Below are 25,665 nucleotides of genomic sequence, written 5' to 3' on the forward strand. Positions count from 1 at the left end.
AAAGTAGAGTAATTGAATAGTTGGTCTGTTTCATCATTTCCGTACATGAGGTAAGTTCGTATAATTGAACTTAAATGTGTATTTATTTAATTGATGGATGGAATTGAGATTTTATTTATCCTATTAGTTAAATTTGGAGATCTTAAATTAAATGTACGGTTAAATAAGACAAGTTGTTGAATAAGACCATAGCTAGGCTATGGCAATCAAAAAATAATACCATAACCGGGTTATAGCATGTGAATGCAAGACCACGGTACGACCATGTCAATGTATTTGTAAGACCATAGTTGGACTATGGCATCGGAAAATCGATGTACTCGTACCGTAAGCATTTATAAGCCGGAGTGGTTTGGTAAGAGAATTGGTGAGAGATAGATACCTATCGGTACAGGTATGTACGGAAAAATGTTCAAGTAACGAGTTAAAAGAAGTTGAGGACTTATGAGTTACTATGTGGTTAAACTTTATGTTTAACTCATTGATTAATGCTTTAAATGCTATTTATGTTATCTATTTTGAAATGCTAATGAATGATGAGATTATTTCATATTTACATATGAACTTACTAAGCTTTATAGCTTACTTTGTTTATTTTTCATTGTTTTATAGTATTTTAAAGCTAGCTCAGATCCGGGGATCGTTAGGGAATTTATCGCACTATCAGACGTCTATTTTGGTACTTTTGAAGTTATGTATATATGGTATATGACATGTATAGGCTTTGGTCATTTTGGTATGTTTGATAGAAATGTATTTTGGCTATTAGAAGTAGCTTATAAATGTTATGTGGTTTGTTGTAAATATTGCCATATGATATGGTAGATGTTGAATTATGATATCCAAGTGTTTATTATGGTAAGAGGTATTTAGTTGGTTGAGATATATTTGTTGTGGATTGGTTTGGATGATAAATTAGATGATTTATAGTACATGATATATATATGTGAGTTATGACTAATAAAGCAAATTGAGTTGATAGGTATTTGAATAAGTAAATGGCATTGAATTGAGTATTGAAATGGTTGAAATAGATATAGTATGATTTGTATATTGGTTGATGATGTTTGGCTGCATATTTGTGTCTTGAAATGGTACCATTTAAGTTATGTAGGTACATGCAAATTTGGGTGTCAAATTGGCTTGGTAAATAGCCTATTTTTGTTTACACGGGCTGAGACACAGGCGTGTGTCTCAACTGTGTGTGACCACGGTTATGTTACACGACCGTGTGCCCCCTGGTGTTAATTTGAAATCAAGTCAATATGTTCCACACAGCCTCACACACGGGCATGTGACTTGGCCGTGTAGCATAAGTCAGTATACCCTATAGGTTTGGCACGGCCTAGCACAAAGCCTGGCACACGGTCGTGTATGACCATTTTTAAGGCACACGGACTAAGCACACGGGCGTATGTGTTGGCCATGTGACCCAAGTCAGAGAGTTACACGAGGTCGGACGCGGGCTGGGACACGGCCATGTGCTCCCATTTCGAATGTCCATACGGCCTGTGACACATGTGTGTCTGGTGGCCATGTGAGACACACGGTCAAGCCATAAGGGCGTGTGTCCCTTGTTTTTGAGAAAAAATTTCATTATGTTTTAAAAATTTACAATGTTATCGGTTTAGTCCCGAACCACTCCTAATGCATGTTTAGGGTCTTGTAGGCTTGTAATAGGGACCATGTGATTGAAGTTGATTGATGATTGCTTGAAACGTGAAAATTTATACAAAGTTGAATTTTTAATTATTTATAAGTTCGGTAATACTCTGTAACCCTATTCTGGCATTGAATAGGGTAAGGGGCGTTACAACACATACATAGTCTGCCATCCACTCAAGATTTATGTATGCCATACTATGAATGTCACAAGTAAATAAATCCATAAACAGATTCAGAATCTATTCTGCTGGGGTCCTGTCCGATATACTGTCAATCATATTTATATCTCTATCTTTTTTTAGTCATCCGCTTTGATGCCGAAGACAAGGCATCTTCCCAATTAGACTTAATATACCCATATTAGTCGTTCAATCGGTTTGATCATTTCCGATTAGATTAATGATATGTTTAAGATCATCTACTAATACAAGTTGTTTTTTCGTATTACGACTTGACCATGTAATACCACTTAATATTAGTTAACATTAGACAACTAGTGAGAAATATTTGCTTTTATTTTGCATTGCATGCAAAAACCATGTGAGGACAATATTCAAAGTATTAATGAAATTAATGAATAAATTTATTAACTATTCTGTTCAAAAAATTACAAGTGTACTTAGACGAAAATACTACACTTAGGATAATAGATCCAATAGATAGTGCCTTCTCATCAAGCTCCTCCCATTATGTCTGATTCGAATCGGCTGGCTTTTACCCTAGAATGACATTTTTTAGACCGTTCTAAACCAGAATCATTGTCATCCGAATTTTTAACAAACTAAAATTCGTGATCACATCAAACTTCTCATATCGTAACTCGTTGCCATCTCTGAACGGGTTGTAAGCAAAAACTGAACTAAGCGTTGATACTAGTTTGTTGGGTTAAGCTTGAATTAAGCAACAAATATGAAGGAAAAATTGAAAAAATTGGACATAAATATTTACATGGAAAAACTCCTCCAAAGAGGATAAAAAACCACGAGCAAAGAAAACTTTACTAAAATGGAAAAAACTACAGAGGAGTACAAGAGGGAGAAACAAACAAACCCTACACCCGAAATTACAAAGTTTTCCCGAAATTCCCACAAACTCTCTTAATTTTATTATTATCATTCAAAACTATCTAAGGTTGCTAAAAGGCCTATTTATAGGTTGAAATTCATGTGAAAATATGAGTAAAACATCCCTAGAATAATCAAAGTTAGATTGGGAAAAGATAACAAAGTTTAACTTGGATAAGAAACCTGGTTTCGTAGGGAACATTTCGCCTCGTCGTGATATCATGTTTGGTTCGTTAGGATGCCATGCATTGCATCGCCAGGACGACAGGTTCTTCTCGTTAGGACGTTGCATGTCGTGTTGTCAGGACATCGATTATTCCTCATCACAACACCGACTTTGTTTCATTTGAAATGCAAGGCATACTCTGTAAGATGAAAACGTGATTAAAGATTTAGTATTTTTTTTATTTTAAAAGGATGGTATTGATCCCAAAGTATAAGAATGAAATTCATCCTTAATTATTATTAAAGCTTTGGGGACGAAATTCGTAGGAGGATTTTTCATGATTCACCCTAAAACTTTTTAAAAAATATGATTTTAAAATATGTACGTTGAGATCACTCTCTAAATCAAATTTTCAAACCACCACAACAGTTTTAGAGAAGTTTGAACCTTTGTGTAATGGGCCCAATTTCTCCATGGACTAAGAACTTGTGAAGGAAACCGTAGAAGCTTTGGGAAGCCCACTCTATGGTGTTGCCTTTAAGAAGTCCAAGGCTATCACTTGGAACCAAAATGAGGTCAAAATAATTGGAGCCCAACCTGGTAATTGGACAATTACAGACAAAGATGGGGCTTGCTGTGGGAGAAAATTGAGATCTCTACTCTTGGTTAGAATGTGATCGAGAGGTAGGAATTAGGTTTGGCCAATCAAGGAAGGCTTAAAACAATCTTGCTTAAGATTTGAAAGGCTGCCAGATTTTAGGCTCGAAAATGAGAGCGACTCCAACATGCCATTCAGCGTAATAGGTTGAATCCCGACGACCACATCGCTTTTTTTTTTTAATATTTATAAAAAATATAAAACTTTATCAAATAATAATTAAAAAATCATACAACCAAGTTCATTTTGTTAAAATAAACCTAAAAATTCAGAATAAATCATAATGAACAGTTCAATTTTTTAAAAAAAAAAACTCGATTGAATCAAACTAAATCGATATCACTACTATATAATTGATTAATTTTTAATTTTAATTTTTAATTTTTAAAACACTCATCTACTTAAAATTGAATGAAAGGGTTTATATATATTGTTTATAATTTGTTTAAATTTTATTCTTTTGTATATTTCTTTGCTTAATTTTTAAAATTTTAATATATTCTTGGATTTCTATATTTCCATATTTTTATTTTTAATTTCTTTTTTATAATTTTAGATTTTTTAAATTTCTAAATTATGAAATCATAATATCTCATATGTGGAGGAAATAAGTGGCTAGTAGGAGATGAGTGTTGGATCAAATAACACGAAAGAATTTTGAGTTAGTCAAGTTGATAGTTTTATTTTATTATTTTTATTTGATTTGAATCTTTTTTAAATTAAGTCGAATAAAATGAAACTCAAGTTGAGCCAAGTCTAATAAATTTCTTCAAAATTTTAAAAAATCAAATAAATTAAAGAACTGAACTGCTTGACAAAAAATAATTCTAAGTCGTGATCTAAGTAAAAAAAAACTTTGAAGACTAAAATGAAAAAGGAATAATTTTTGGAGCTAAATCAAATAAGGAAAACATTAATTTTAGGCTTAAGGATGTTAAAAGCTATCAAACTTTTTTAAAAAAAGTAATTAAACCCAATTTTTTTTTCGCACTCACTTGAGTACTTGAACTTTCAAAATGCATAAAAAGGCTCTCAAACTTCTTCAAAAAAAGCAATTAAATCCTTACCTTTTCTTTTTCACTCAATTGGGTACTTGAACTTGCAAAATGCATCAAAAGACTTTCAAAATTTTTAAAAAACAATTAAGCCCCTACTTTTATTAAAAATTAGAAAAAACTATAAAAATAATAAATTTTAGAAAATTATTAAAAAATAATAAAATGTAAAATTATTAAAAATAGAATTTTTATAAAAATCATAAAAATGGGGCTTAATTGCTTTTTTTTTTTTGCAAAGGTTTAAGGGCCTTTTTGATGTATTTTGAAAGTTTAAGTACCTAAATGCGTAAAAACAAAGTAAAAGTTTAATTACTTTTTTGAAAAAATTTAAGTTTTTCACCCTTAAACCTTAATTTTATATTAACTATTAAAATATTTGTATAATATATATGCCTATCTATCTATCTCTTTATCAATTTATAGGTAATTTTTTATAACAATTACATATGATAACATTTTAAAGGTGAATGATTCAAAGAAGGGAAAAAGCTTGCTTTCTTTCAACAAATATATTCTCAAAAGAAAGTGTTGGGAAGGCCCCCATCATTCTATTGCATATGCACATCATTAACCAATAATTATCTTAATTAATTATTCTAATTAAATATATAATTAAGTATAAATTTTTACCCAAAGCTAGGCAGAGAATCGTGGAAAGAGCCGGCATAGGTCTCTAAAATTAATAATATCGTACATAAAATATATACATGAATTTATAAAATGAATTTTTGAAGGGGAAGTGGGTATCAAGGGTGGATATGATGCCTGTATCATATGTCAACTTACATCTCTTAAAGTTAATGGTATCAACTAATCTCCTCAAAAAAGTATACTCAACTGATTAAGCTAATTATTAGTATCTTTTGATAGCAATAACAAGTAATTAGTAATTCGCACTTAATCTACAAGATCTTTGTATAAAGCCAGTCAATATAGGTTGGGCATATTGGGAGTATTCGATACTTATTTAGTTTTTTTTTTTCAAGTATGGTGATTATAGTTATAATCATAATTATTTTAATTAACTTTTGTCATAACATAATTGAAATGAACCTAACAAACTAAACAGAAGAACCAAAAAATTAAAGTTATCACTAATCAATTCAGACTAGGTTCTAAACTTAAAAGGACCTCAAAACTAGACATCAAAACTTAAGTTCATTAAACAAAAATGGACCTGTAATGCCCCAAACCCAACCCGATTCATTGGGTTCGGATTTGGGTGTTACCACACAAGACTCACATTACGTACAATGGCAATTTACAATTACCTATTTCTTTAAACATGTACTATGGCATTTTAATCAAAAACTTGTTACAAGAAAACAAGGGTTGTGTTTAATATATATTTAATTACAATAGACTCAAATTAAATCACTACAAAATGAAAATTTATTTATTACAGATTCAAAGGGTATATTCCTAAACTACGCCATAACTCCACTGTATGGATAATAGCCCACTTCGCCATCACCTTGGTGCACTCCTGGCGTTATCCCTCAAGGTAAAGTCTTTTCTTAATTACTTGAAACTAGTTAACAAATCTTGTAAGTACAAGAGTACTTAGTGAGCTTATGAACCATATATTGATGGTTTCTTTGCAATCTTGTATAAATTGCTATGAGTCAACCATATTCTGCATCATTTACTTCGACTAATACCAACACAGTTTTGTCATTCCGTTATACGCCAGTTATTATGCCCTTATCATACTTAATCTTCCATATCTTGTTAACTGAGGAATCCATCCAAACATTTCACAGATCAGTTATCCATAATACTTACTTAATAGAACACACTCTTAGAAACCACTTCCAACAATCCATACCTTAGCCTATACTCTTATTTCTAACAATTTCTTATTGGCATTATCTTGGGCGGATACATATATTTGGAGGATACTTACACAGAATTTCATACTATTGGTTCACACTCAGACATAAGGCTGTAAATGAACCGAGCTTGAACGTACAAACCTTTGTTCATTTTCGTTTGTTTATTTTTAAGCTTGTTCGTGTTCAGTTTGTGTTCATTAAGAATTTCAAATCTTTATTCATGTTCGTTTGTTTAATGTTTATGAACATGTTCATTTAACTTAATTGAACATGTTCATGAACATTAAACAAACATGTTCATGAACATATATTTGAATATGTTCACGAACAATGTTAATAAATAATAAACAAGCAAACAATAAATACATACACATACATATATTGTTCAGATATAAAATAGTCAAATATAAATATTAATAATTATATTATAAATGAAAAAATACAAACCAAGATAGTTTTATTAGTATAACAATAAACGAGTTTTAAGATAATTTTATTAATATATACTAATGAAATTTTTATAAGAAAATATCATTAAAAATAAACAAGTCATAAACGAGTCAATAAATGAGCTTATTAACGAGCTTGTTCGTGAACATAATTGAACCGAACATACCACTATTCGTGTTCATTCGTTTATTAAACGAACATAAAAACATTGTTCATACTTGTTTATTTAGCTTAATAAACGAACATAATCAAACATTATACGAACAGTTCACGAACAGTTCATCGAACGTTTTGTTCATTTTCACCCCAACTTAGACATCCCTAATGCAATTTTGTACACATATCCATACTGATAATTATTACGTATAACATTCAGATGAACTCCACATCATGCTATATCAGAATCTCATAATTCAAAATAGCATTAATTTTAGATAATTTTATTAATATATACTAATGAAATTTTTATAAGAAAATATCATTAAAAAATACACGAGTCATAAACGAGTCAATAAATGAGCTTATTAACGAGCTTGTTCGTGAACATAATTGAACCGAACATACCACTATTCGTGTTCATTCGTTTATTGAACGATCATAAAAACATTGTTCATACTCGTTTATTTAGCTTAATAAACGAACATAATCAAACGTTATACGAACAGTTCACGAACAGTTCATCAAATGTTTTGTTCATTTACACCCCAACTTAGACATCCCTAATGCAATTTTGTACACATATCCATACTGATAATTACTACGTGTAACATTCAGATGAACTCCACATCATGCTATATCAGAATCTCATAATTCAAAATAGCATTAACTTAGATTTAGAATAATTTTAGAAGGAGATGCAATACCACTTACTTTCAATATTTACATTTCATTGTGACAAATACCCTTCTCAACATACAGATACATATTTCTTTTTCATGGAACCCTTACAAATTTATTCAAATCTTATTTTAGAGCATATCAATACATTATATTCGTCATACTTATTACAGAATGACTAGAATTTATTCATATCTTACCATAGAGGCAAACTGTGACATCCCCCAACCTGTATCCCTCACCGGAATCGAGTTGCTGAGCATTACCGGAGTTTATAGATCAAACAGATAGAAATTTCAACATTTCATATAACATAACATTCATGTCAGACACCAATCAAACTCATACATATTGTCCCTTATTTGAGCCTTCGAGGCCCAAAATACGCGTTAGAAACAAGTCGGGAGTAATTCAAAAATTTAGGAAATTTTTCAGAATACATTAAAAATTTTCAAAGCTGCAGGGTTCACACGGCTGTGTGGCCAGGCCGTGTGACTCACATGTCTAGGGGACACGCCTATGTCTTAGGCCGTGTGGGCATTCGAATTAGGGGCACAGGGTTGTGTCCTAGCCTGTGTTCGTGCCTGTATAACTCTCTGACTTGGCTTATATGGCCGAGCCACATGCCCGTGTGCCAAACTGTGTGCCCTTTCGAAATGGCTTCGCACGCCCGTGTGCTAGTTGTGTGTCTCACACCGTCGAGTCACACACCTGTGTGTCTGGCCGTGTGGACTCAAAATGTACCTTAAACAACAAGTTTATCATTCCTTGCAAGCTTGGACACTAAGTAATTTAAAAATCATTTGTTTAACAAGTTCAAAACACAATCAAACACATTCAAATCATTTCAAAACAATCATCCTAGGTGTCTAACCAGTGTACCCTCATTGGTACCATATTTATATCATCAAAACATATCATCAAAGCATTATTCAAGTCCAAATTATAAACATACCTAATTTAATCCATTTTTCCTAGTTTATGAATACTTAAACATCAATTTAACATGCCATAATATAACTTCAAACACAAGCACATATTCATCTGTATATAGCAAACCAATATTAAACTTATAACCTCATTTACAATCAAAACACAAAATAACTGTTATCTAGACACCCTAGGTACATGTCGACACAAAAGATAGACATTACCACATTTGAGTTCAGGATTGTTGTTGGATGTTGGATCGGCGATCAAAAGTTAAGTACCTAACCTGCGCACGAAAATTAAAATCATACGCTGAGTAAAAACTCAGTGGTATTTCTATAATTTGAATATTTAAAGACAAAACAATATAATATACACAATTGAATATTTAAAACCACATTTATTTTTACAATAACATTAACCATTCAATACTCAAAACATAAATACATCATTTTATACCATATTCTTATTCAATTTTCATCACTTGCTATCTAATAGCTTTTCACAATTTGATCCACATATCATTTGAAACAATAACAATATCCAATTCATGAATACATAATTTATGTGTCTCATTTTCATGTTTCAATTCACTATCCCATTTTCAATTCATGTACAATAACATCCAATATCAATCATAGTATTGTTTTATTTATTTACCCCTATTAACACGACTCGAACTCCGACGGATACACGGATCTAACCAACACACCAGTTTGGCACCTAGTGCCTCATCGGATAATTCCAAGTAGTAAATTGACACCCAATGTCTCATCAAATAAATCCGAAGTAGTAAATTGGCACCCAGTGTCTCATCAGTTAAACCAAAGTAAATTGGCATCCAGTGCCTCATTGACTCAAAGTCAAAGAAATTCCTGAACTCTTCCAATCCTATGGCATGCCATCTATATCCGACTCAGTCCGATATAGTTAATAGGGTTTCAATTCACTTTCCAAATACAAAAAATATCCAAATTTCACATTAGCACATTTACTCATATATATTATTCATTTCAATTCAAATAATCAATACATTCATAATATATCACTTCAATCCATTCAATCAACTTTGATTCAATTTAATATCAAAGTGCCAAATACTCACCTCAACACTTACCATATGCATTAAATTGAATTATAACAAATTAACAACTAAGTTTGGATTATAAAAATACAAACCAAGAATTCCGAGCTATTCCCCGTCGACTTTGTCTTTCCCCTTTTTAGCTGAGGATTCCGGTATAAATTTAGCTACGGAATTAAAACAATTAAAATTCATCACTATAACACAATTCAATTCCATATTGAATATTTCAATTTTTACTCAATATTTTCCTAATTTTCAATTTAGTCCCTAAACCAAGACTAACTTTATTTCTCTACAATTAATTCTATATTTTCATACAAATTTCACTTTAAACTAAATTTAACTCCCTATTTTCACTTAAATCCCTAAATTTCAAAATTTTCACAATTTAGTTCTTATTATTCAAAATTTACAATTTTAATCCTTTTCACTTCTACCTTAAAAATCTATCAATTTAATCCCTAATACTAAAATTATTCAACATTAACAACACTTAAAAACTCAATAATTTTTAAAATTTTGACATGGGTCTGGTAATATTTAACACTGAGATTCCAAAACATAAAAAATACAAGAAAAATGTACTAAATTGACTATCCAATTGAATTTGGAAACTTTGAAACTCTAAAGCCCTTCGTCTCCTTCTTTCTCCATTTTCTTTCTTTCCTTTTTTTTTATTTTCTGTTTCGTTTTGGTTTTCTATTTCTATTTCTTTTATTTATTTATTTTATTATTATAATATAATATATATACTTAAATATTAATTAACATATTATAATATATATTTTAACTTAAAATTTTATAATAATTTCACCCTTATGCCGCCTCATTTATAAACTATGGAAAAATTGCTTCCTTAGTCCTTTTAATTTTTTTAATCTATAATTCAACTTTCACCCTTTATGAAATTTAGTCCTTACACTTAATTACTCCTAATTCATGTAAATTCACCTAACCAAAACCTAATTAACTACACAACTAACTCCGTAAATATTTTTAATAAATATTTACGAGTCCGATTTACGTTAACGTAGTCTCAAAAATGCACTTTTTGACACCCATAACTATCAGGTCATTGCACAAACATTCAGATCAATAGCTTACCAGATATTCCTGTCTATTCACGCCACATAGGTTTAACAGAACACGCTGTATAGGCAATCATATAGAGTATGCCACCACGACGCTCCATTCAAAATTTTCCACAAAAGCATTCTTTTCAGAGTTTGCCATAAAGATTATCTTTTTTGGAGTTCGACATAAAGGTTATTCTTTCAGAGTTCTCCACAAAAGCTATTTTTAGTTGTCCTGTTTACAATATGGATTTGCCTAAACTCATATTACGTGAGGTTTGCCCATCATCATCCCGAGACACATAGAGAATTCCATTGGGTACTCACCATTCTTTAGTTCTTATTCAGAGGGTGCAATGGCCATGAAATTTTCCTTCAGAGTTTGTGTTTTCAGTCTCAATGAACTCCATCAGACACCACCACGGTGAACAGACACACTCTCTTGATAGACTTTTTATGCATTGACACAATTTGAATTTAATATTTTATTTCATTAACATACACTCAACTAGAACACACATATCATAGCATGCATTTCAGACATATACATACTCAGCCAAACTTCAACGTTCCAATATGTAACATTTTGGATTTTGGGGTTAGAAGATTTGAGACTTTTGGTTATGAATAGTGACTAGGTCAAGAAGTTGTGTTTATTTTAGCATTTTAGTGTCAGAATGAGCCTGCTGGTTCGGTGGTTGGATGTGTGTTAGTTTATCTCTAGGTTCTGAGTTTGAATCCTCGTGTGTGTTTGTGGTAGTAATTTTATTTTATTTTATTTTATTTTATTTTAGATTTGTTTTTGTTTTTGTTTTTATTTTTTTATTTTAAATTTGTAAATAGAGAATCCCAAAAGGTTGCACGTTTTCTGTTTTCTTCATCCCACGTTTTCTGTTTCTTTTTCTTTGGGTTATTCTTCTTCTGTAAATTTGTTCTTCAGTGCTCTCCAAAAATTCGTAGTCTCTATCGTTTCATTATTTTCTGTCTTGTACTGTTGATTTCGTTCGTTAGGCAAAGATTTTCACATGTTCATTAAGTTGGTTTCGAAGTCAGATTTTGATTAGGTGGTGGTGACGTCTGATCCTTTCAGTAGCTTGGTTCGCAGAATCAAGTGTGCGCTCAGAAATTTTTTTATTCTGGTTTAGAATTTTTTAGTGGATTCTGTAGAGATCCACAATTTCTGTGGAACTCTGAAATTGGTTAATTGATGTTCTATGTTGTTGTCAACTTTATATGAAATCCTACAATTTCTGGTATGGTTCTAGGTTTAAGCAATCGGAGGTCAGTTTGGTGGTTAATTACGCCACTTGCAAGATGCTTCGAGGTGGTTTTGAAACCACATGGGTGGCCATACGGGTGTGTACCAGTTCACACAACCATGTGGAATTGAGGATTAGGGTTTTCGGACGAAATTGGTGCCACACAGTTGTGTGGCTGATATGGGGATTTTTATTGATTTCCACATGGGCGTGTGTTTTAGACACATGACCTTGTCCTGACACACGATCGTGTCCTATTAGCACATGGGCGTGTAAGACTTCCACACGACCGTGTCGGCCCTACACCACATTTTAGCTCAAATGGACATAGAGTTACACAGGTTGTTCACACTGTTATGTTCCTGGGTCACACAGGCGTATGTCATAGTCATATGGCCATGTGCCTCCCTTCACACAGGCGTGTGCCTCCTTCACATGGGCGTGTTGTAATAGCCTATTTTTAGTGAAATCAGAACAGTAGTTTTGGGAGCACAAATCTAAGGTCAAAATAGTTATTTTTATGATTATTTTAATGTCTACAGAATGATAGTATGTTTGTGTGAAATTTTCATTAAAAAATTTTATCATTTGAATGCTTAATTTGATAAAAAGGACTAAATAGCGTAAAGTACAAAAGTGATGTTTTAATAGCTAGAAGTATTAAATGGCTATGAAATTAAATAGTTAAGGTCCTTATGTTGTAAGTAGACCATTAATATATTTATTGGAAAAAGATGGACATAAAATGGATGATATTAAATGGTTTTTAATAAGGTTATTTTTGTAAATTGTAAATACATGTTAATAAATTAATTAAACAACAAATGTTATCATCTTTTATGTTCTTCCACCACTAAATATTACAAGAAGAAAAGCCATTGTTAGGGTTTTATAATCGGCTAAGCTTCCTACCTCAATTATAAGTCCGTTTTTGTCCCGTTTTTAATGATTTCTATGTTTTTGAGATCATTGCAACTAAGTCTAGCTATCCCAGGGACTAATTTGCAAAAATGTTAAAGATTAAGGATATTTCAATTGATGAATAAGCATGTATTTGAGTGATCAATGGTATATTATGAATGTTTGATGATAGTTATACAAGTCTTGTTAAGTGATTTTTAGTGAAAATGCAAATTAGGGATTGAATTAAGCAATGTGGAAAATTTATGGGTAATTTGTAAAATAAATGAAAAATATGGGCTGCTAGGGACCTAATTGAAATTTCGGCTAGCTGGGTTTGGGTGAAATTGCTTGAATTTATGATTTTATGAAATAAGGACTAAATTGTAAAAGATGTGAAATTATTGGAGCAAAAGTGTAAATATGCTTTAATGAGTGTTTTAGACTAAATTGAATAGAAAAATAATTAAATAAGTTGATTTTGATTACATAAAGATCAAGAAAAGCAAAATTTGGATCTAGATCGGGGGAAAGACAAAGTACTCGACTAATCAATCTATTTAGCCATTTTTATGTTCGAGGTAAGTTCGTATGTAATAAGCATTGTTATATTTGTGTTTTAAATGCCCTGATATTGTATAAATTGTGAATTACGAATTTGCAGATAAAGTCGATGAAGATTCGGTGTTGGAATTCGGTTGAACCTTTGGAATAGATTAGGATACAAATGACATGTCATTAGGGAATACATTTGTAACGCCCCCTTTACCCGAGAACGTCGCCGGAGTCGAGCACGAGGCATTACTAAACTTATTTGAGCACTTAAACAAATTCAAACAATTTATATCACACTTTCCAGACAAGCTGTCCAACTGTGTCATAGTTGCTAAATAATTCATATCTCGAGTTATAAAACTCGAAATCCAAATCCGTAAATTTTCTCTGAATTTATACTCATATATCTACTTACCAATTTTTTTCTAGAATTTTGGTCAAGCCAATTAGTACAGTTTATTATTTAAAATCTCCCTGTTTCAGGGTTTGACTACTCTGACCTTTGTGTATTACGAATCAGATATCTCTCTGTACAGAGCTTCAATGACTATGCCGTTTGTCTCTAATAAAACTAGACTCAATAAGGAATCTGTACATATAAAGTATGACTTCTAATTATCTTTGTAAAATTTATGGTGAATTTCCAAAGTCAGAACAGGGGATCCAGAAATTGCTCTGGCCCTGTTTCACAAAAATTTAAACATCTCATAAAATATAGCTCATATACCTGTTTTGCTTCTTCCATATGAAAATAGACTCATCGAGATTCGATTCCATAATTTATTCATTATTTAATTCCATTTTACTATTTTTAGTGATTTTCAAAGTCAAACTACTGCTACTTACCGAAAACTATTTTAGTACAAATATTGTTAACTAGTTTATAACATCTTTACTTCAATTCATTCAAACTCTATACATGCCATATAAATCTTCAAACATAAAACAAAAGCTACCGAATTGATCTCGATAGTGTGCTTTGTTGTGTTGATCCGATCTACCCACTTCACTTCAAGTCAATCTACATAAAATATTAAACACACACAAGTAAGCTTATTGAAGCTTAGTAAGTTCATAGGTTAAAAGTAATGCTTACCAAACATAATATTTCCAAACAATACCAAAACATTTACTAAAGTTTCTGCGATTCACAACCATTGTTATAATAATTCACATAGTTGAGCTCAACAAGAATAACTACTCAATCTCTTTCATTTGGATCACTTTTTTTATTTCTTATAATCAAATTAGGAAACGGCTTACGAAATTGAGTACGTCGTTGCTCAATGCCACGATTCACAACTCAGTATGGTTTTCCTCATTGAAATACCATACCTACATTTTTTTTAACTCGGTATGGGAAATGCCATACCTACATTTCTTAACTCAGTATGGATTTGATAATACCATACCTACATTTCACAGCTCAGTATGGATAATACCATACCTACATTTCACAACTCAGTATGGATGATACCATACCTACATTTCACACTTTGCCATGGAACAACCATGGTCTTATCCGTCAATTCATCACACGTCACGATACGAACGTACTCAATCCTGCGTTTTTCCTAATTTGCATTTCCACATTTATTCTTTCATTAACAAAATCTACACAATCCCACAACAAATTCGTATATAATAACACATTATATACTTCAATCATTCACAAATAAACATCTAATTTCAACCATATGAACTTACCCGGCTAATTTGTAGAATATATTGAAATTTTGGGACTATTCCGCAACTTTTTCTTTTCCTCGTTCTTCTTTGGATTCTTGATCTATAATATAAAATATTTCTACTCATTAGCATTTATTTGATTTCTATTTCACTTCACAATTTATGCTGTTCAAATTTCGAAATTGCACTTTTACCCCAAAATTTACAGCTTTCACAATTTAGTCCCTACTCAATTCACCCATCAATTGAACTAATTTTTCTCAATTAACACTTTATTTTATCATTATAAACTATTTCAAAACCTTTTATATTCTGAATTTCAACAGCAACCTTCAACTCACAACTTTTTCACAATTAGGTCCTAAATATCATTTCCTATCAAAATCACTTAATAAAACCACCTTAATATGAAATTAGAACTTAAATTTCATAATAATTCATCATAAAATTCCCTTATCCATCCAGGGTAACTTCCAATTTCACCCATAAAATCAAAAACTAATGAATTCTACAAGTGGACCTAATTGTAAAAGTCATAAAAACATAAAATTATCAAGAAAAAGCAAGAATTAGACTCACATGATGTAAAAATATGAAAACAAGCTTTCTCCAGACCTTCTATGGCGTTTTGGCTGAGAAATTATGAAGAAAATGTCTAGATTTTTCAATTACATCATTATTTAACTATTAACTTTTATCTATTTCCAATTTTGCCCTTGTTCACATTGTTTTCTTGCTTATTTCATACCCAAACCGTCCAGCCATTAACCTTTGGGTCTAATTGCTCTTTAAATCCATCTTTTAAATACTTAAGCTATTTACTCACAATTTAACAAATTTTGTGCTATTTTCAATTTAATCCTTTTCAATTAATTAGCCATCCAAACGTTAAAATTTTCTAACTAAACTTTAATACTAACTCAATGACACTCCATAAATATTTATAAAATATTTATAGCTCGATTTTCAACTTTGAGGTCTCAATACCTCATTTTTGACCCGTTTGACCTAATAAATTCTTTTAATTCACTAATTTCACCATTTCACAAATTCTTCTAAATTCTTACTTGACTCATAAATATTAAATTACTATCTTGTTCAATCTTATTTGTCGAATTTAGTGATCTCAAATCACCATTTCCGACATCACTTGAAAATTAGGCCGTTACATCTCTCCCCTTTAAAAATTTCGTCCTCGAAATTTGTTACCAAAATAGATTTGGATATCGTGATCTTATTGACTCCTCTGTTTCCCAGTGTTGCCTCCTCCATACCATGTCGATGCCATAATACTTTAACCAATGGTACTCTTTTGTTCCGCAATTCCTTAACTTCACGAGCCAAAATCTTCACCGGTTCTTCGAATAAGTCATATCCGGTTGAAGCTCAATTTCAGATGGGAATTACGTGTGAAGGATCGACCTATACTTGCCTTAGCATAGACACATGAAACACATTATGAATCTTCTCAAGTTCGGAGGTAAAGCCAAACGATAAGCCACAGGACCAACCCTTTCCACAATTTCATATGGCCCTATGAATCTCGGACTTAATTTTCCTTTTACCAAATCGTAACACCCTTTTCCATGGTGAAACTTTTAAAAATACTCGATCACCCATCGCATATTCTATGTCTCTTCGTTTTAAATCCGCATATGACTTCGACGATCTGGCGACTTTTAGACTATCTCGAATAATCCGGACTTTCTTTGGTTTCTCGAATCAAATCAACCCCAACTATTTTTGATTCACTCAATTCGCACCAACACAATGGAGTCTTGCATTTTCTACCATAAAGAGCCTCAAATGGTGTCATTTTATACTAGACCGATAGCTATTGTTGTAAGCAAACTCACCAACGGTAAATACCTTTCCCAACTGTCACCAAACTCGAGTATACAACATCTTAACATATCTTCTAAAATTTGAATCACTCACTCGATTGTCCATCTGTTTGAGGATGAAATGTCAGACTAAAATTCAATCTGGTGCCTAAGGCTTCTTGCAATTTATTCCAAAATCTTGAAGTAAACCTCGGATCCCGATGCGAAATGATAGATATTGGAACTCCATGTAGTCTCACAATCTCGACACATACAATTCGCTAACTTATTAAGTGAAAAATCTATTCGATCGAATAAAGTGTCTTGACTTTGTCAATCTATCAACAATCACCCATATCGAATCTTTCTTTCTGAGTCACAGCAATCGACACAAAATCCATTGAAATATGCTCCCACTTCCATTCGTGAATCATAATGGGTTGTAATAAACCCGTTGGCACTTGATGCTCGCTTTAACTTGTCGGCAAATCAAACATTTTGCAATAAATTCGAAATTTCTCTTTTCATACCGAGCCACCAATATGTCTTTTTCAGATCACCATACATTTTTGTACTACCGGATGAATAGAATACATACTATTATGTGCTTCAGAAAGAATATCATTCTTTAAATCGAATTATTGGGAACACAAATCCTATTATGATAGCGCAATATACCTTCATCATCAATATGAACTCGAATCTAAATTATCCCGAACCATTTGTCGTTTCAAAGACCAATTTTGGATTTTCATTCTGCAGCTTCGAATTTGTTGAAGAAACATTGGTTTTACCTTCAATTCTACTAATACAACACCTTCTTCATTAAGAGCCAAATGAGCATTCATTGCAAGTGCAAACAAGGATGACTTTCGACTCAGTGCATCAGCAACTACATTAGCTTTCCCTGGATGATCGTCAATAACCAAATCATAGTCTTTCAGCAGCTCTAACCAACGTCTCTGTCTTAAGTTCAGTTCCTTCTGAGTCATTAAGTATTTCAAACTTTTGTGATCCGTATACATATAACACTTCTCACCATATAAATAGTGTCTCCAAATTTTAAGGCAAAAACAATTGCACTAACTCAAGATCATGTGTAGGGTAATTCTTTTCATGTGGTTTTAATTGCCGTGAAGCATAAGCCACTACCTTTCCCATTGCATTAACACACAACCCAAACCACTTAAAGATGCATCATCAGACACAACATACGGTATACCGATTACGGTTGAGTTAAGACCGAGCTTCATTAACATTTTCTTTAATCGATCAAAGCTCACGACATTCATCGAACCACATAAACTCAACATTCTTCCGTAATAAACGAGTCATTGGTGAAGCAATCATGGAAAAATTCTTTACAAAACGGCGATAGTATCCTCGCTAATCCCAAAAACTTCGCACTTCGATTACATTCTTCTGGTGTTTTCCAATTCACCACTTCTGAAACTTTACTTGGATCGACACGAATTCCTTCACTGATATAATATGACCCGTAAATCCAACCTCATGAAGCCAAAACTCACATTTACTAAATTTCAGATATAACTGCTTTTTCTCTCAAAGTCGTAGTACAATTCTCAAGTCTTTGTGCATGTTCGGATTCGTCTTTGAATAGACCAATATGTCATCAATAAATACCACCACAAATCTATCCAAATAAGACTAAAAATTCGATTCATTAAATCCATAAATGCAGCAGGGCATTCGTTAAACCAAAAGGCATTACCAAAAATTCGTAGTGACCATACCGAGTTCGAAAGCGCCTTTGGCACATCACACTCTTTAACCTTCAAATGATAATACCCAGATCTAAGGTCTATTTTTGAGAACACCTGCAGACCTTTCAGCTTGATCAAACAAATCATCGATACGAGGTAATGGATATTTATTTTTAATTGTTACCTTATTCAACTGCCTGTAATCAATACACAATCGCAACGAACCATCTTTCTTTTTCACAAATAAGACAGATGCGCCCCAAGGTGATGTACTCGGTCTGATGAACCCTTTATCCAATAACTCTTGCAACTGTGTCTTCAACTCTTTTAACTCAGCTGGTGCCATTCTATACGGTGTTATTGATATTGGAGCTGTACCCGGAATTACATCAATTGTGAATTCAACCTCACGATCTGGGGGTAAACCAGGTAATTCCTCAGGAAACACATCAGTAAACTCATTAACAACTGACAATTGTTCCATCTTCAATTTAGAACCCCGAGTATCAAGAATATAAGCTAGAAATACTTTATTACCTTTCCGAATCAATTTTCGAGCTGTAAAGGCTGAAATAATCCTGACATCATTCTTTTATCCCCAAACTCAATTGAAACTATTTCCCAATCGACATTTTAAATCAATCCGCTTTTCTCTACAATTCACTATGGCATCGTGTTCAATCAACCAATCCATTCCAAGAATAACATCAAATTCTCGGAAAGGTAACAACATTAAATCAACAGAGAATTCACAACCTTGTATTTTCAAAGGACAATTCGACATATTAAATTAACCAACACACTTTGCCCTAGTGGATTAGTGACTTGCAATTCAAGGTCGATGGACTCAACAAATCATTTTCTTTTCGACACTAATGCAAAGGTGCAAATATATGAATGTATAGATCCGGATCAATTAAAGCATACAGAATCATCAAAAGATAGAAATTACCACTATCACATCCGGAGCGAAGCTTCTTCCCTTACCCGAATAGCATATGTACGCAGGTACTCTTGTCTCGATCAGACTCATGATATCTCGTTCCCGAATGAACAGTCCCAAGAGCACTACTTTGACTGAACGTTTACCTTTCGAGGAGTATTTGCTTGCTTCTCCCTTGTGGTCCGCCTGTGGTCTCTTGCGTGTGAGGAGGCCCAGGCCATGTTAATTTCGTACTTTGGCCCATTTTCTCCATTTTTGGCCTGTTTCTCGTTCCTTTCACTCTCCTATGCTCTCCTAAGTATAAAACATGAAATTAAAGCATTAAGAGCATCGAATTCACCAATTCTAATGAGAAATCATCCATAAAACGCATTAAACATGGGGTAAAAATATGCATAATTTACGGTTTATCAAATACCCCCACACTTAAGCATTTACTTGTCCTCAAGCAAAATTCTCAACTCATAATCAAAATAAATGCTTCTCAACTTATAATTTCTATCGATAATATCTCACATTAATCCATAAGTAATCATACATTGAGAATTCAACTTAAAAGAACATAAAAGTTTCAAACATTCCAAGTTGAGTATTTAATCATGCAAACACAGGTGTCTCTCCGCATATAAGTAATTACCTTTGATTCAGAATATCATAGAGTTTCACATCCTCATTAAAGATTCATTCAAATCACTCGAGGTGTTTAAGGACAATAAATGAAGCACTCAATAGTCAATAATGAAACGTCATTACCATAGGCTTGCATGAAAATCAAATCTCCACCACTATAATTTAAGATGATACATCAATCAAAAGGTCTTTAGAGGGTTGTAATGAGGCTTGGTTAGGGGGGTGTGGTCACAAGCTGAAAGAAAGGATTAGAATCGAGATTGAATTGAAAAATTACCTGACTAAAAAAGGATTTTTGTCCCCGACAATCTTACCAGAAAAGTGGTCTCCACTTTTAATCTCATATTCGGTGCCGAAGAACTTGCACTTAGACTGTACCTCCAATACATCTCTTCAATTTCTCATATGATCTAAAAGCTTACAGTCTCAACTCTCAACTGTTCTTAAATTTTCAACCCTTCTCAGTTTCCCATGATATCATGACATAAAACCCAGATCTCAACTTGATTTAATGGAGACCAGAATTCCAAGAAATCCAACAATCAAAGAGACCTGAAATTCCATGAATCTGATAAGTAGGAATTCATTCAATATAGATATGATTTATAGATCTCGCCAAACATTTAACAATAGGATACATCACATTTTCCTCTTTCCGCTATGGAAATAATTCTGATATGGCCTCAAGAATAATCCTTCTCATTTCCATCCCAATATCAACACTGACAAGGATAATTTTGATAGATCCCAAAGCTCGGCTTTAACCCCTTTAACAACTCCGATTTTATGTAACATCGAATGCTCTAAACTATCACATTACCTCACTATCTTGAAACACATCACAATTCATACAACAGTACATTACTGAAAGTCAGGAAGTCTTTGCTCAATGTAGACTAGTCTAGTTCAGACGCTTCGGTTACCAATATTCTCATCTATCCGAACTCTATCAACATGTAATAAACTTTTCAACTTTCACAAGATGGAAACCTTATCATTCGTAGTGACTTAAACTAATATTCAACTCTTTCTAATAAATATAGACTTCTCGTTCAAACTATTTACTCTTTTATCCGTACAAAATGAAATTCTATTATCAGACTTGGGAAAAATAATCCTGACATAATTATCACATGAAATCTTTCAAATAAATAATTTACCATACCGACTGAAACTCGCGCTTTTATCACCTATGCCTTTATTGATGTCAAATCCTTACGTAAATTAGAAAAATCCCAATACTAAAATCACCACATTACCAAGATCAAATTAGAAGTATAGTCATATTTGACATGATTATTACGAGCTGAAGAACCCACTTCGAACATGAGTCGTAATTGACAAATTATGGAACAAAGATAACAAGAAAACCGAATAAAGAAATCCAAGATAGAGAAACGGAATAAAGAAATCCGAATAAAGAGATCCGGGATAAAGAAACCCAAGATACGATACTATGCCGAGAATCGAAAACCAAACTCATAGAGAAAATATGGAATACCCGATAATTCTTCAAAGAAAGAAAGTCCGGAAGAAAACATCATTTAATCCCACCAAATCAAATATAACAAGATCAATATATCTTCCCATACATATATATCGGATGAAGCATCAAGTAGAAGAAAGCAAATCATAATATCATACGTATTCTCTCATCAATTCTTATCGATTTAAATGAAATAGAATACCCGATGAAATAGAGCAATATAAATTATAAACCATCAGACTACCAATGCTTTCATCCAACACCGAATTAGAAGACATTCCCATATAACAAGAATTTCTTCGAAGATCAATAGCCATAGAAATATTTCGAGAACGGGTAAACACATAGAACATCTCAAAAGAGATCTAAATCTGTCCGGTCATAATCGCTGTCACACTCGGATAGTTCACATTTCAAATATCATTTCCCCAACTAGTTCGCCATCACAAATTTCATATTAAACCATTCACTAAAGAAGGTCATTCGAATAAATTTTGATTTACACTTTTCTCGACCTTGCACCGAGTAATTCGATTTACCAAAGAGAATTTCCTTCTCTAACTGGGACAATGCATAATTCCAATAATCTTTATATCAATCCGATACTTTCTCGGCTCGACTTTACTTATCAGCTCATTTTCAATCTCGATCGTACTTATAATTATTCTATCACTGAACTCTTTGGGTTCTCAACCGAAACTGATTCAATACAAATCTCATGAAATTCCATTATAGGTACCACTTCGGTAAGGGGGAGGGGTTGTAGGACCTCTGACTCGACTTTCTTATACATACACATATGACATAACTCCCATCATCATAGCAACATCATCAAAATCATGTCATTCATTCAGGCAATGCAACATTCATGTTGGCTTACACAAATTTTCCTATTGTCCATTTAGACAATATACTTATGCATACATTCTATGTTTTCTAGATAACTTTACTTATCCATTCATTTAATTAAATTAATTCATGCTCATGACATCATATAAGGCCAAACAAACATAGATATTTGCATCACAATCACAACATTCATTTCGTGCATCATCATGTACATATCATTACAATCATATAATTCAGGTCCAACAATTTAACATAGATAAGTTCATTCTATTATAATCCTTTATCTCATAAAATTATATATCATTAGCATTCATCAACATTAGACGTCCAAATCAAGACAAGAACATTTTCATTCGTATCATAATATTATGACTTTTATTCATACCTCTACTACTTTCTATTTATTCCATTCATCTTATCAAGTAAGCCACATACACTACATCATATAAGCATTAAGCAAATATGAATATTTATCACATATGTATCATAAACTTTTATTCATACTTTTCTGAACCGAGACTTATCATAATCATAATTTTATTCAAATACCTTCACATAACATTGAACATGGTCAGCGCAGCTCAGTTGGAGAGTACCCTGTCTAAATAAGACGGTACTCATACGAGTCGGAAGACATCACACTATCACAGATCAGTGGCATGTATAGCTAAACTTTTACACATGCTAGGTTAGTCCGAGAACTGACTAAACCTACTCTGATACCACCAAATGTAACTCCCCATACCCGAGACCGTTTTCGGAGCTGAACACGAGGTGTTAACGGACTTAATTCATTACTTAAACAGCTCATACAATTCATTTTAAAATTTCCAGACAAGCTGGCTAACTGCATCACAGTCTCTTTAAAAATCATATCTCTAGTTTCGAAACTCGAAATCCAATTTGTAAATTTTCCCTGAAACTAGACTCATATATCTATCTAGTAATTTTTTTCTAGAATTTTTGGTCAGGCCAATTAGTATAGTTTATTAGTTAAAGTCTCCCCTATTTCAAGGTTCGACTACTGTGACCTCTGTGTATTACGAATCAGATATCTCCCTGTACAGAGTTTCAATGACTATGTCGTTTGTATCTAATAAAACTAGACTCAATAGTGAATCTGTAAATATAAAGCATGACTTCTAATTATCTTTGTAAAATTTATGGTGAATTTCCAAAGTCATAACAGGGGATCCAGAAATCCCTCTGGCCCTGTTTCACAAAAATTTAAACATCTCATAAAATATAGCTCATATACCTGTTTCGCTTCTTCCATATGAAAATAGACTCATCAAGCTTCGATTCCATAACTTATTCATTATTTAATTCCATTTCTAATATTTTTAGTGATTTTTCAAATTCACGTCACTACTGCTGTCTGAATCTATTTTATGGTAAATTTTACCTATTTCATGGTTTCCACGGATTAGCTAGTAATTTGACATACATAACACCAAATATGATCATGATTAGCCATTCCAATGGCTAATCATTACCAAGCATTTCCATACCAGTCAATAACCATATCATAAGACCATATATACAAAATGATTATAATGCTATACATGCCATACTCAAAATATGCAAGCTATTATGCCAAGATGGTATACGGACAGTGTGAGCATGCCTGCGATCGTTCCTGTTTTCCGAGCTAGCTTGTCAACACTACAAGGAATGAAAAGGAGGAAGTAAGCATAAATGCTTAGTAAGTTCACATGCAAACAGCAAGTAACATAACCATATAAGCAAACATAAAACATCATTTGCATAATCATCACCAAGACATTCATATCACATTTTCATTTATCATCTTACCATATTGTTGTTATATCGAGTTTTCAACCCGAGGGTTAAGTACATACCTGTTCAAAGTATCCATTTCACAACACTTACCAATACGTCCTTTTCATCTTGAGTATTCCTCCATTTGAGTAGAACTTTACCCGTTGAACACATCGGAATATAATTCGGATACATGGAAAGTTTGCACATAAGTGCTACATATGTAATCAAGAAATCATGTAACCCGCCCCTAAGTGAACTCGGACTCAACTCAACGAGCTCGAGCGTTCGCATCCATAAATGAACTCGGACTCAACTCAACGAGTTCCGATGCCTAGTTACATCTCACGAACTCGGACTCAACTCAACGAGTTCGGACATTTGCGTCCATAAGTGAACTCGGACTCAACTCAATGAGTTCGGATGCTCAACCATCCTAGTGACATGTCACTTGTATCCTAATCTATTCCTAAGGTTCAAACGGGCTTTTTCCCTCGATCTCACATTTGCCGCCTTCCATGGAATATCGGAACCGATACTCGGTAGCAATTCATATTTATCAAGTAGTAAACATAATTTACATATTACTCAACATTAACCACAAAGCATAATATTTCACGATAAAAAAATCAGCATATCATCATATCATTTAAATAACATAAAAACACTTAAAATAATAACTATGTTGCCAACATTTACATATGAACTTACCTCGTATGCGAAAATGGCTACTTTTACCATTTCGTCCACAACTTGGTATTTTCCCCATTTTAGCCCAAATTTTAGTTTTCCTTGCTCTATCATTTAAAATATAGTCTAATTAGGACTCACATTATTCAAATTGACCCAAAATCATATTTTGGAAAAATTACAATTTTGCCCCTAAACTTTTGCATATTTACACTTTTGCCCCAAAGCTCGTAAATTAAACTTCAGCCTATTTTCTTATGTTTTATGACATGCTGATAATTTTTCCCTTCTATGACAATATCAAATTCTCACTCTAACATGTACTTATGACTATTAGGTATTTTTACCGATTAAGCCCTTTTGCTAGTTTTCGCTTAAAACCGAGTAGCACAAGTTGTCTAACATAATTTAAAACCTCATATTCTATCATAAAACATAAAAATACACAAATTTCACCTATGGGTATTTTTCCAAATATAAACCCTAGGTTAAATTATTGCTAGCATAAGCTT

This window comes from Gossypium arboreum, chromosome 7, assembly GCF_025698485.1.
Source record: "Gossypium arboreum isolate Shixiya-1 chromosome 7, ASM2569848v2, whole genome shotgun sequence".
Taxonomy (NCBI): Eukaryota; Viridiplantae; Streptophyta; class Magnoliopsida; order Malvales; family Malvaceae; genus Gossypium; species Gossypium arboreum.